At 43.3% G+C, this 13,557-nt stretch overlaps 1 protein-coding gene across 1 annotated transcript in view; it reads left to right on the forward strand.

Moving 5' to 3' along the window:
- Positions 1 to 5,255: 5,255 nt before the first annotated feature.
- Positions 5,256 to 13,557, forward strand: part of LOC145536209 (uncharacterized) — a 122,431-nt gene continuing 114,129 nt past the window's right edge. Inside the window, exon 1 of the mRNA XM_081565061.1 lies at positions 5,256 to 5,385. The gene's annotated coding sequence lies outside the window, so the exon portion shown is untranslated. The remainder of the gene's footprint in view (positions 5,386 to 13,557) is intronic.

Here is a 13,557-nt window from a genome sequence, read left to right on the forward strand (position 1 = left end):
AGTTTATGGGAAGGAGGCAGGCTTAAAAAGCTCCATGGAAACTGCCCCTCGCCCCGCTTTCTACCATTTTCCTAAGCAGAGCACAGGGCTGCGGGACGCGGGAGACGTCCCCGGTGGTGCCAGGACCACACTCGCATAGCGGAAAGTAGATCTTGGTGACCCTGCATCCCGCAGGCTGCACATCGCTCTCCGCCCCACAGACTCCCACACCGCCCTCAGTCTGCACCTCACTTCTCAGACTCCACACGTCCCCACTGCAGCCCCCCGTAATCTCCAGCTCACCCCCTTGTCAGCTAGCAGTCTCACATCACCGCACGAAGGGCGAGAAGCTTGTAGCGAAGGCGCAAGTGCGGAGAGTCAGCGTGGAGCCACGTCCCCGGCAGAGGGCGCGGGAGAGTCAAGGCCGCCACCGCCAGCCCCCGCCTTTCTAAGAAACAGACTCTGGACCTCCTTTGCCCCGCAGTGAGTTCGCCTATGCCTGTGTGCTCAGTCGCTGAGTCGTGTCCTAGGGTTAGGATTAGGGTTAGGGGACTCTTGGCGAGTGCATGGACTGTACCCCGCCAGGCTTCTCTGAGCACGGAATTTTCCAGGCAAGAATACTGCAGTGGGTTGCCATTTCCTACCTCAGGGGATCTTTCCGGCCCGGGGATGGAACCCGTGTCTGTTCTGTCTCCAGCATTGGCAGGCAGCTTCTTTACCGCTGAGCTACCTGGGCAGCCCTAAATGGCCCTATGGATAGTGAGAAATAAAGGTTAGTTTTATCATTATTATTATCCTGGATCTGATGTATAGGTAACAGGTGATCTTAAGAAAGAAACCAAGAGTCTATGGACTGAGAACGGGACCGGGGATTGTGTTTGGCCAGTTTGCTTTTGCTTCTTTTTTGGCTTGGGTTGCTGGGTGTGTTGTTTCAGCATCCAGTGTTTTTTGTTTGTCTGTTAACGTGTAGGTTAAGAATCGTCTTTCTCGGGAGATTGGGGTTGACATACACACGCTAATAGATATAAAATAGATAACAAAGAAGGACCTACTGTGTAGCACAGGGAACTCAATACGCTGTATTGGGGAAAGACTCTTATAAAAAGAGTGGATACTGCTCAATGTTATGTGGCAGCCTGTATGGGAGGGCAATTTGGGGAAGAATGGACACATGTGTATGTATGGCTGAGGCCCTTCAGCTGTTCACCTGAAATTATCACAACACTGTTAATTGGCTGTACTCTAATACAAAATAATAAAAAAAAAATTAAGTCAACAAGAGAAAATTTAAAAAATACATTATCTGGAATAAAATAAGTATTTTAAACGTCTTTGCAGAACATTTTTTTAAAAAATAAAGAAGAGTGGATATATGTATATGTCTAACTGATTCACTTTGCTGTACTAGCCTGAAACTAGCACAATGTTGTAAATCAACTGTAGGCCAATAAAAAATAAATTAAAAATGGATTTTCTGGGAAAAGACTTATTTTTCTAGAGTGATTGAACACATTTCTGGGGAAATGCATTACCATTCCCTTTACCAAGGACTGATGGGAAGGGAATAATGGAAACAACAGCTTCATATGCCCAGGACAGCAGGGAAGGTGTGAGGAGACCTTTTTGGGACATTAAATCCCCACAAGACCTTTTTGTATTTTTGTTTTTTTGTAAAGATCTTCTCTAGGAATGAAATGGACCAAGTCAAAGAATGTTAGAGCGGGAAGGAAGTTTTGAAATTACACCACCTTCTTTTTAGTACATACGTGGAACAGGAGGCCCAGAGAGGATAGTGACAGAGCACGTGACTGCAGTCAGTTTCCAGTCTGGAGCTCAAGCTGGAAGCAGTATCTCTCAGGGAAAGGGAGTAGTGTGATGTTTAAAGATTTTGTTCTATTCTTTATTAGGTAATTGTTGTAGGAAAAGTTGGAAGTTCATGTATTCATTTACCTTGGATCCTACCACTTCAAAATGATTGGCGTATTCTTATGTATAATTTTCCAGATGTTTTTGTATATGTCAGTTCAGTTCAGTTCAGTCGCTCAGTTGTGTCCGACTCTGTGCGACCCCATGAATTGCAGCACGCCAGGCCTTTCTGTCCATCACCAACTCCCGGAGTCTACCCAAACCCATGTCCATCGAGTCGGTGATGCCATCCAACCATCTCATCCTTTGTCGTCCCCTTCTCCTCCCGCCCCCAATCCTACTCAGCATTAGGGTCTTTTCCAATGAATCAACCCTTCGCATGAGGTGCCCAAAGTATTGGAGTTTCAGCTTCAACATCAGACATTCCAATGAACACCCAGGATTGATCTTTCTTAGGATGGATTGATTGGATCTCCTTACAGTCCAAGGTACTCACGAGAGTCTCGTGAGGGTGAACGTCCAGGGGGTTTGAAGTTTGGTAATTTCCCTCACCCCAAGTCCAAGAAGGCTCCGGTGAAGTCTTCTCCCTTGCTGCATAGGCCATTGTTACGAAGAATGCTCTTGGCTTGTTTTCAAATGGTTACTTCTCCCCTTTTTCTTGGTCAAACAGGAGGCCATTTTTCTCTGATCTTGACCAAGAAAACCTGTTGAGGATCCTAGGGGTAAACATCATGATTGTGGAGGTGGTGGTTGCTTCGATTAGGTCCCTAGGAATTTTTAATTCTCAAGTTAGTCCACACTCAGACACCAGCAACTCAATGAAGCTACCTTGTAAGTTCCGGTTTTTTAGATTTCAGCATTTTCTGCCTCAGGTGTGCTGATCTGTGTTCACTATAATCTGTAATCTTGAGAATCACCTCTTTCTCCAGTTCAGGGATTACAATTTGTCCCATGACCTCAATTCTGTGATGTAGCCAAGAATAGTCATTGATTTTTAATCTGTTCATATTTTTTCTTCTGAGGGTGGGAATGATGACTTGCAAGCTCTTGTTGGAGTGGAATATTTCCTTTAGATTTTAGACAGTGTTTTCTTTTTTTTTTAATTAATCAATTTTTTTTTACTTTTTTAAAAATTTATTTATTTTAGTTGAGGGCTAATTACTTTACAATATTGTAGTGGTTTTTGTCATACATTGACATGAATCAGCCACGGATTTACATGTGTTCCCCATCCTGAACCCCCCTCCCACCTCCCTCCCCATCCCATCCCTCTGGGTCATCCCATTGCCCCAGCCCTGAGCATTTGGCTCATGCATCGAACCTGGAATGGTGTACTGTTTCACATATGATAATATACATGTCTCAATGCTATTCTCTCAGAACGTCCCACCCTCTTGCAGAAAAAAAAAAAAAAGACCCTATTTTTATAGACATTGTTTTCTTTAGCTCTTTGGATATATCAGGGCTTCTCTTGTGGCTCAGCCGGTAAAGAATCCGCCTGCAATGCGGGAGACCTGGGTTCAACCCCTGGGTTGGGAGGATCCGCTGGAGAAGGAAAAGGCTACCCACTCCAGTATTCTGGCCTGGATAATTTCATGGACTGTATAGTCCATGGGGTCACAAAGAGTTGGACGTGACTCAGCGACTTTCACTTCTCCACCCTTGGATACATTAATATATCTGAAAAAAGTCCACTAAAACACATGGAAGAAACTTAAATGCATTATTACTAAGTGAAAGAAGCCAGTTTCAAAAGGCTACATGCTGTATGAGTCCATTTATATGACATTGTGGAAAAGGCAGAAGTATGGAGACAGGCAAAAAACAGAAAAAAGATCAGTTGCTGCCAGGAGGAGGGAGGAGGGAGGAGTAGGAAGAACACAGAGGATTTGGGAGGTAGCGAAAATACTGTTTGATACTATAATGATGGATACACGTCATTAATACATTTGTCCACATACATGGAACATACAACACCAACGGCCCCCTGGTTACTTCTCCAGACTCCTTTGGAGCCTCTTTCCTCCTCACTCCTGATACCTAGCCACTCCTGGGCCTTTCCTAGAACATATGAAACCTTCCGAATTCAGGATTTTTGCCCAACAACTTTCATCCGGCTTAGGTATCCTTCAGGTTAAGCTTTTGTGTCCCTTCCTGGAGTGGCCTTCCTTGACCTCACAACCCAAGTCAGAAACCGTATATTCTCTCTCCTTGTACCACGTTCCTTACATGGACACATCACCGTTTGTGTATTTATTGGTTTACTGCCTGGGTCCCTAGTTGGGAGGCAAATTTCATAACAGGAAGGAAAACATCTGTCTTTCTCCCTGAGTTCTTCCCAGCACCTAGCCCAGGGCCCAAATGGAGTAGGTGCTCGGTTGACACAGGTGGAATGAGTGAATAAAGGAGGTTTATTCATCCATTCTGTAGAGGTTGATGCTGGTATCTCAGAGTAGTGACGTACCTGCTGCCACACAACTAGCAAGTGGACATAAATGGTGAGATCTCAGAATTACAGTTCTTAGGTGAATATGCATCTAGGAAAGTATTTGCTAAGGGGATGGAAAGTAGGGGTGGGGGAGAAGTGGGGTGTGGAGCAAGTCAGTTTGGAAGATTCCAGACCAGTGACTCAGGGAAATGGCCCCCGGCGGAGGACCTGCAAGACATAGTTTCAGGATTTACAATTGTTGAAAAACGTCCTCAGTTTTCATAATACGGATTGCTGATAGAAGGTCCTGCTTGAAGGCTAATAGAAAACACAGCGCTTTCCCTGTAAGGACAGGTTTTGCAGTTTATGGGAAGGAGGCAGGCTTGAAAGGCTCCATGGAAACTGCCCCTCGCCCCGCTTTCTACCATTTTCCTAAGCAGAGCACAGGGCTGCGGGGCGCGGGAGACGTCCCCGGTGGTGCCAGGACCACACTCGCATAGCGGAAAGTAGATCTTGGTGACCCTGCATCCCGCAGGCTGCACATCGCTCTCCGCCCCACAGACTCCCACACCGCCCTCAGTCTGCACCTCACTTCTCAGACTCCACACGTCCCCACTGCAGCCCCCCGTAATCTCCAGCTCACCCCCTTGTCAGCTAGCAGTCTCACATCACCGCACGAAGGGCGAGAAGCTTGTAGCGAAGGCGCAGGTGCGGAGAGTCAGCGTGGAGCCAAGTCCCCGGCAGAGGGCGCGGGAGAGTCAAGGCCGCCACCGCCAGCCCCCGCCTTTCTAAGAAACAGACTCTGGACCTCCTTTGCCCCGCAGTGAGTTCGCCTATGCCTGTGTGCTCAGTCGCTGAGTCGTGTCCTAGGGTTAGGGTTAGGGTTAGGGGACTCTTGGCGAGTGCATGGACTGTACCCCGCCAGGCTTCTCGGAGCACGGAATTTTCCAGGCAAGAATACTGCAGTGGGTTGCCATTTCCTACCTCAGGGGATCTTTCCGGCCCGGGGATGGGACCCGTGTCTGTTCTGTCTCCAGCACTGGCAGGCAGCTTCTTTACCGCTGAGCTACCTGGGCAGCCCTAAATGGCCCTGTGGATAGCGAGAAATAAAGGTTAGTTTTATTATTATTATTATCATGGATCTGATGTATAGGTAACAGGTGATCTTAAGAAAGAAAGCAAGAGTCTATGGACTGAGAACGGGACCAGGGATTGTGTTGGCCAGTTTGCTTTTGCTTCTCTTTTGGCTTGGGTTGCTGGGTGTGTTGTTTCAGCATCCAGTGTTTTTTGTTTGTCTGTTAATGTGTAGGTTAAAAATCGTCTTTCTCGGGAGATTTAGGTTGACATACACACTCTAATATATATAAAATAGATAACTAATAAGGACCTACTGTGTACCAAAGGAACTCAGAACTCTGTATTGGGGAAAGAATCTTAAAAAAGAGTGGATGCTGCTGAATGTTATGTGGCAGCCTGGATGGGAGGGCAATTTGGGGGCGAATGTACACATGTGTATGTATGGCTCAGGCCCTTCAGCTGTTCACCTGAAACCATCACAAAATTGTTAATCAACTATACTACAATATAAAATAAAAATTAAAAAAAAAAAAGAACTCGCGCCTCAGCAGTGAGTGAGGAATGATAACCGCTGTACTGCCAGGCAATTCTCTATAGTTGCGATATAAACCCCTTGTCAGTTGCATCCTTTGAAAATATTTTCTCCTATTCAGTAGGTTTTCTTTTAGTTTTGTTGATGGTTTCCTTTGCTGTGCATAATAAGCTTTTCAGTTTGATTAGGTCCCATTTGTTTACTTTTGCTTCGATTGGTATATCTTTTGCCTTGGGTTATTGATCTAAGAAAATGTTACTATGATTTATGTCACAGAATGTCTCACCTATGTTTTTTCTAGGAGTTGAACAGTGTCTTGTTTTACATTTAAGTTTTTAAACCATTTTGAGTTTATTTTTGTGTATGGTGTGAAGAAATGAGCTAATTTCACTCTTTTATGTGTAGCATCCAGTTTTCCCAGCACCACTTGCTGAAGAGACTGTCTTATCCATCGTATAGTTTTGCCTCTTTTGTCATGGATTAATTGACAGTAGGAGCGTGAGTTTATTTTGGGGTCTCTATTCTGTTCCCTTTGATCTATATGTCTGTTTTTGTACCAATACCATGGTGGTTTGATTACTGTGGCTGACAAATAATTTTTGATTTGTCAAAAAAAAAAAAAAAAGATTTGTACATGACAATTAACTAAGTCTCGATTACCCTTGCTTTCTCTTTTTAGTGTTAATTGTTAATTATTTCTTTTTTAATATTTTATTTCTTTATTTGGCTGTACTGGGTCTTTGTTGTGGCATGTGGGATCTTAGCTCCCTGACCAGGGATTGAACCCAAGTCCCGTGTAGTGAGAGTACAGAGTCTTAGCCGTAGGACCATCAGAGCAATCCCACCCTTGCTTTCTTTTAAAAAAATATTTATTTTTATTAATTTTTGACTGTGCGGGGTCTTTGTTGCTACGTGTGAGCTTTCTCTGGTTGTGGTGAGTGGGGGCTACTCTCTAGTTGTACTGCATGGGCTTCTCATTGCAGTGGCTTCTCTTGCTGTGAGCACGGGCTCTAGGGTGTTTGCACTTCAATAGTTGCAGCTCGTGGGCTCAGCAGTTGTGCTTCCTAGGATTTCGAGCACAAGCTCAATAGTTGTGGCACACGAGATTATCTGCTCCATGGCATGTGGGAACTTCCTGTACCAGGGATCCAACCTGTGTCTCCTGCACTGGCAGGCAGATTCTTTACCACTGAGCCATGTGGGAGCCCTGCAAGGCAGATTCTTAACCTCTGAACCACCAGGGAAGCCTCCTTTCTTTCTTTTTTATGTCAAACTCTTTTAAACTGTACTCTACTTTTAGTGCCAACTTATTTTTCTTCCTCTCATTTTCTCTCCAATCCCTTGAAGAGGACTCTTGCCTTACAAAACACTTTTTTAGTTCAGTGGGGATTTACCAAACAGCACATCCAGGTCGCAGTCTCCTTTATTTCTGGGTATGTCTCTCCACAGTTGGCTGCTTTCTCTTTCTTGAACTTCTCTCCTCTCTTGGTTTCCGTGAGCTGCTCTCTTTGGGATTTTATCCTATCTCTCCAGCTGCTCCTTGTCTGTCTGGTTTGCTGACTTTTCTTCTCCCTATTCTTCAAGGTTCAGTTGTCGCCCAAAGCCCAATCCTTAGCACTCTTGAATTCTCACTTTTCCCTTTATGGATTTGCTGGCCCACTCAGAAACTAAAGACCAATGCAGAGATGACACTTTGTTAAAATTCCTCTCTTCACAGGGCCATAAGGCCTCCTTAGGCAAAGTGCAATATTGACAAACTGAGGGAAAACAGTTAGGGCATCTGTTGTCAGAGGAAAGTGGCAAAGTGTTATGAGTGAGGAGCCAGCCAATTTTGCAGATAAAATCTCCAACTACAGAAAAATATCTTAGATGATTTGGGAACTAGTAGGATACTGGGGACAGGAGATTCTAGTTTTTTATAGGACAGTCGTAACTTCTGGCAGAACAACTACATGGTTGTTCTCTAGATCCTCTGGGGTTTGTCCCTAGAGTCTGAAGAGGCTTTCGAATAATTGAAATTGGCTACAGCTTCTCTCTCCCACTAAGCTTCGGAGTCTAAATTTTGAAACCTGGCATAATTTATTTGATATTTCTGTTTAAAATGCAAATCTGATAATGTTTACTGCTGGGTCATGTAAGGCTTCCTCTGCAGCAGTGACATGAAATCTTGGATGTTTTGTCCGGAGTTAGGTCTGCAGAAGCAAATAAGTTAATAGTTCCTAGAGCTGCAATTCTTGGTCCTAGACTTAAAATGGATACATATACTACTAATAAATATTTGGTTCTGCCATGTGTGTGTTCAGTTGCTCAGTTGTGTCTGACTCTTTTTGAATCCATGGACTGTAGCCCACTAGGCTCCTCTGTCCATGGGATTTTCCAGGCAAGAATACTGGAGTGTGTTGCCATGCCCTCCTCCAGGTTGGTTCTGCCATGCCACAGTGTAAATTTGGAGAAATGGGGAATTTTTACTTTGATGAGAAAAAAAAAAAATTTTCTTTTGGAAAAGTGATAGCTAGTTTGTTAGAGGCTTTACAACTGTCTACTCGGATAGCAGTAATTCAGGGTAGAACTCAGGGCAGAAGGACGAAGTTTCTAAAGGTAGTAAGAACTTTGCTGATAGAGCTATAAAATTTGCCCTTCAAACATAGCAGACTCACTTATTTTTGCTTTTGTTGCTTGTGCTTTTGCTGTCATATCCAGGAAATCACTGCCAAGACCAATGTCAAGGAGCTTTTCCTAGTTTTCTTCTAGGAGTTTTACAGTTTCAGATTTTAAATTTAAGTTTTTACACTATTTTCAGTTCCTTTTTTTCACCAGTATAACATAGGGCATGAACCTCATTCTTCTGCATATGCTTATTCAGGTTTTCCAACAGCTTTTTTCTGATGACACATTGCTTTCTCCCATTGGGTCAGATGTTATTGTTGGCATCTTATCATATGTTGTTGTAGTTGCTCAGTTGCCAAGTCATGTCCAACTCTTTGCAACCCCATGGACTGCAGCACGCCAGGCTTCCTGCCCTTCACTACCTCCCAGGCTTTGCTCAAACTCATGTCCATTGAGTCAGTGATGCCATCCAACCATCTCATCCTCTGTTGTCCCCCTTCTCCTCCTGCCCTCAGTGTTTCCCAACATAAGGGTCTTTTCCAGCGAGTCAGCTCTTCACATCAGGTGGCCAAAGGATTGGAGCTTCAGCTTCAGCATCAGTCCTTCCAATGTATATTCAAGACTGATTTCCTTTAGAATTGACTGGTTTGATCTCCTTGCAGTCCAAGGGACTCTCAAGAGTCTTCTCCAACACTACAGTTCAAAAGGATAAATTCTTCAGTGCTCAGCCTTCTTTATGGTCCACGTCTCATATCCATACATACTGCAGGAAAAACCATAGCTTTAACTATACAGACCTTGCTGGCAAAGTGAAGTCTTTGCTTTTTAATGAGCTGTCTAGGTTTATCGTAGCTTTTCTTCCAAGGAGCAAGCATCTTTTAATTTCATGGCTGCAGTCACTGTCCCCAGTGATTTGGGAGACCAAGAAAATAAAATCTGTTACTGTTTCCACTTTCCTCCCTATGTTTGCCATGAAGTGATGGGACCAGATGCCATAATCTTGGTCTTTTGAATGTTGACTTTTAAGCCAGCCTTTTTGCTCTCCTCTTCACCTTCATCAGGAGGCTCTTTAGTTGCTCTTCACTTTCTGCCTTTAGAGTGGTATCATCTGAATATCTGAGACTGTTGATATTTCTCCCGGCAATCTTGATTCCATCTTGTGCTTCATCCACCCTGACATTTCGTATGATGTACTCTGCATATACATTAAATAAGCAAGGTGACAATATACAGCCTTGAGGTACTCCTTTCCCAATTTTGAACCAGTCCATTTTTCCATGTAAATTTCTAACTGTTGCTTCTTGACCTGCATACAGATTTCTCAGGAGGCAGGTAAGATAGTCTGGTATTCCCATCTCTTTAAGAATTTTCCACAGTTTGTTGTGATCCACACAGTCAAAGGCTTTAGCATGGTCAATGAAGCATAAACAGATGTTTTCCTGTAATCCCCTTGCTTTCTCTATGATTCAACAGATGTTGGCAGTTTGACCTCTGGTTCCTGTGCCTTTCTAAATCTTTTGATTTCATGGCTGCATTCACCATCAGCAGTGATTTTGGAGCCCCCCCCCCAAAATAAAGTCTGTCACTGTTTCCCTACCTATTTGCCATGAAGGGATGGGACCAGATGCCATGATCTTAGTTTTCTGAATGTTGAGCTTTAAGCCAACTTTTTCACTCTTCTCTTTCACTTTCATCAAGAGGCTCATTTGTTCTTCTTTGCTTTCTGCCATAAGGGTGGTATCATCTGCATATCTGAGGTTATTGCTATTTCTCAATAATATGAAAAGGCAAAAAGATATGACATCGGAATATGAGCCCCATGGTTCATAGGTGTCCAATATGTTATTGGGGAAGAGTAGAGAAATAGCTCCAGAAAGAATGACGAGGATGGGCAAGGCTGAAACCGTGCTCCGCTGTGGATGTGTTTGGTGGTGAAAGTAAAGTCCAATGGAATAAAGAACAATACTGCATAGGAACGTGAAGTATTAGGTCCATGAATCAAGGTAAACTAGACATAGTCAAGCAGGAGATGGCAAGAGTGAGCACCGATATTTTAGAAATCAGTGAACTAAAATGGACTGGAATGGGTGAATTTAATTCAGATGACCATTATATCTACTAATGTGGGCAAGAATCCCTTAGAAGAAATGTAATAGCCCTCATACTCAACAAAAGAGTCTGAAATGCAATACTTGGGTATAATCTCCAAAACAAAAGAATGATCTTGGTTCATTTCTAAGGCCAACCATTCAACATCACAGTAATCCAAGTCTGTGCCCCAACAACTAAGTCACAGGGTTCTATGAAGATGGACAATACCTTCTAGAACTAATAGCAAAAAAAAAAAAAAAAAAAAGGATGTCCTTTTCATCATAGGGGACTGGGATGCAGAAATAGGAAGTCAAGAGATACCTAGAGTAACAGGCAAGTTGGGCATGGAGTACAAAATGAAGCAGGACAAAGCCTAACAGAGTTTTGCCAAGAGAACACACTGGTCATAGCAAACACCCTCATCCAACAACACAAGAGATGACTACACATAGACATCATTAGATGGTCAATACTAAAGTTAGATTGATTATATTCTTTGCAGCCAAAGATGGAGAAGCTCTACACAGTCAGCAAAAACAAGACCTGGAGCTGACTGTGGCTCAGATCATGAGCTTCTTATTGCAAAATTCAGGGCTTAAATTGAAGAAAGTAGAGGAAACTACTAAGCCATTCAGGTATGACTTAAATCATATCCCTTGTAATTATACAGTGAAGTGAAGTTGCTCAGTCATCTCTGACTCTTTGCGACCCCAGAACTGTAGCCCGCCAGGCTCCTCTGTCCATGGGATTTTCGAGGCAAGAATATTAAAATGGGTTGCCATTTCCTTCTGCAGGTGATCTTCCCAACCCAGGTATCAAACCCAGGCCTCCTGCATTGCAGGCAGACTCCTTATGGGCTGAGCCATGAGGGAAGTCAGTTATACAGTGGAGGTGACCAATAGATTCAAGGGTTTAGATCTGGTAGACAGAGTGCCTGAAGAAATATGGACCGAGGTGTGTAACATTATACAGGAGGCAGTGATCAAAACCATCCCCAAGAAAAAAAAATGCAAGGAGGCAAAATGGTTCTCTGAGGAGGCTTTAAAAATAGCTGAGAAAAGAAGAGAAGCAAAAGGAAAAGGAAAAAAGGGAAAGATATACCCAACTGAATGCAGAGTGCCAGAGAACAGCAAAGAGAGATAAGAAAGCCTTCCTAAGTGAATAATGCAAAAGAAAAAAATAGAGGAAAACAATAGAATGGAAAAGACTTATAGAGATCTCTTCAAGAAAATTAGAGATCCCAAGGGAATATTTCATGGAAAGATGAGCACAAGAAAGGACAGAAAGGGCAAGGATCTAATAGAAGCAGAAGAGATTAAGAAGAGTTGGCAAGAATACACAGAAGAACCATACTAAAAAGATCTTAATGACTTGGATAACCACGATGATGTGGTCACTCACCTAAAGTCAGACATCCTGGAGAGAGGGATCACGTGGGCATTAGGAAGCATTACTAGGAACAAAGCAAGTGCAGGTGATGGAATTCCAGCTGAGCTATTTTTAAAATCCCAAAAGATGATGGTGTTAGACTGCTGCACTCAATATGTCAGCTAATTTGGAAAACTCATCATGGCCATGGGACTGGAAAAGGTCAGTTTTCATTCCAGTCCCAAAGAAAGGCAATGCTAAAGAATGTTCAAACTACCTTACAATTGCATTCATTTCACATGCTAGTAAAGGAATGTTCAAAATCCCTTCAGCAAAACTTCAGCAGTACATGAACCAAGAACTTCCAGATGTACAAGCTAGATTTAGAAAAGGCAGAGGAACCAGAGATCAAGTTGCCAACATCCGTTGGATCATAGAGAAAGCAAGGAAATTCCAGAAACATACCTATTTCTGCTTCATTGACTACGCTAAAGCCTTTGACTGTGCGGATCACAACAAACCGTGGAAAATTCTTAAAGACATGGAAATACCGGACCACTTTACCTACTTCCTGAGAAACCTGTATGTGGGTCAAGAAGCAACAGTTAGAACCAGACAGACTGGTTCAAAACCGGGAAAGGAGTATATCAAGGCTCTATATTGTAACCCTGCTTACTTAACTTATGCAGAGTGTATCATGCAAAATGTTGTGCTGGATGAATAATAAGCTGGAATCAAGATTGCTGAGAGAAATATCAACAACCTCAGACATGTAGATGATGCCAATCTAATGGCAGAAAGCAAAGAAAACCAAACAGATTATTCATGAAGGTGAAGAGGGGAGTGGGAAAAGTTGGCTCAAACCTCAGCATTCAGAAAACTAAGATCACGGCATCCGGTCCCATCACTTCATGGCAAATAGTTGGGGAAACAATGGAAGCAGTGACAGACTTTATTTTTGTGGGCTCCAAAATCACTTCAGATGTTGACTGCAGCCATGAAATTAAAATAACTTGCTCCTTTGAAGGAAAGTTATGATAAATCTAGACAGTGTACTAAAAAGCAGAAACATCACTTTGTCAACAAAGGTCTGTCTAGTCAAAGCTATGGTTTTTCCAGCAGTCATGTATGGATGTGAGAGGTGGACCATAAAGAAGGCTGAGCGCCGAAGAATTGATGCTTTTGAACTGTGGTGTTGGATAAGACTCCTGAGAGTCCCTTGGATTGCAAGGAGATCAAACCAGTCAATCCTAAAGGAAATCAGTCCTGAATATTCATTGGAAGGACTGAGGCTGAAGCTGAAGCCCCGATACTTTGGCCACCTGATGGGAAGAGCCGACTCATTGGGAAAGACCCTGATGCTGGGAAAGATTGAAGGCAAAATAAGAAGAGAATGACATAGGATGAGATGGTCAGATGGCATCACCGGTCACGAGTTTGAGCAAACTCTGGGAGATAGTGAAGGACAGGGAAGCCTGGTGTGCTGCATGCAGTCCGTGGGGTCAAAAATAACTGGACACGACTTAGCACCTGAACAACAACAACCCATTAAACACTGGAAATTCAAATTCTACCTTTCAACAGGTGCCTGGTAATAAAATCTTGTTAC

The sequence above is a fragment of the Giraffa tippelskirchi genome, chromosome X (genome assembly GCF_054371585.1).
Source record: "Giraffa tippelskirchi isolate mGirTip1 chromosome X, T2T-mGirTip1v1.2.pri, whole genome shotgun sequence".
In the NCBI taxonomy this organism is placed as follows: Eukaryota; Metazoa; Chordata; class Mammalia; order Artiodactyla; family Giraffidae; genus Giraffa; species Giraffa tippelskirchi.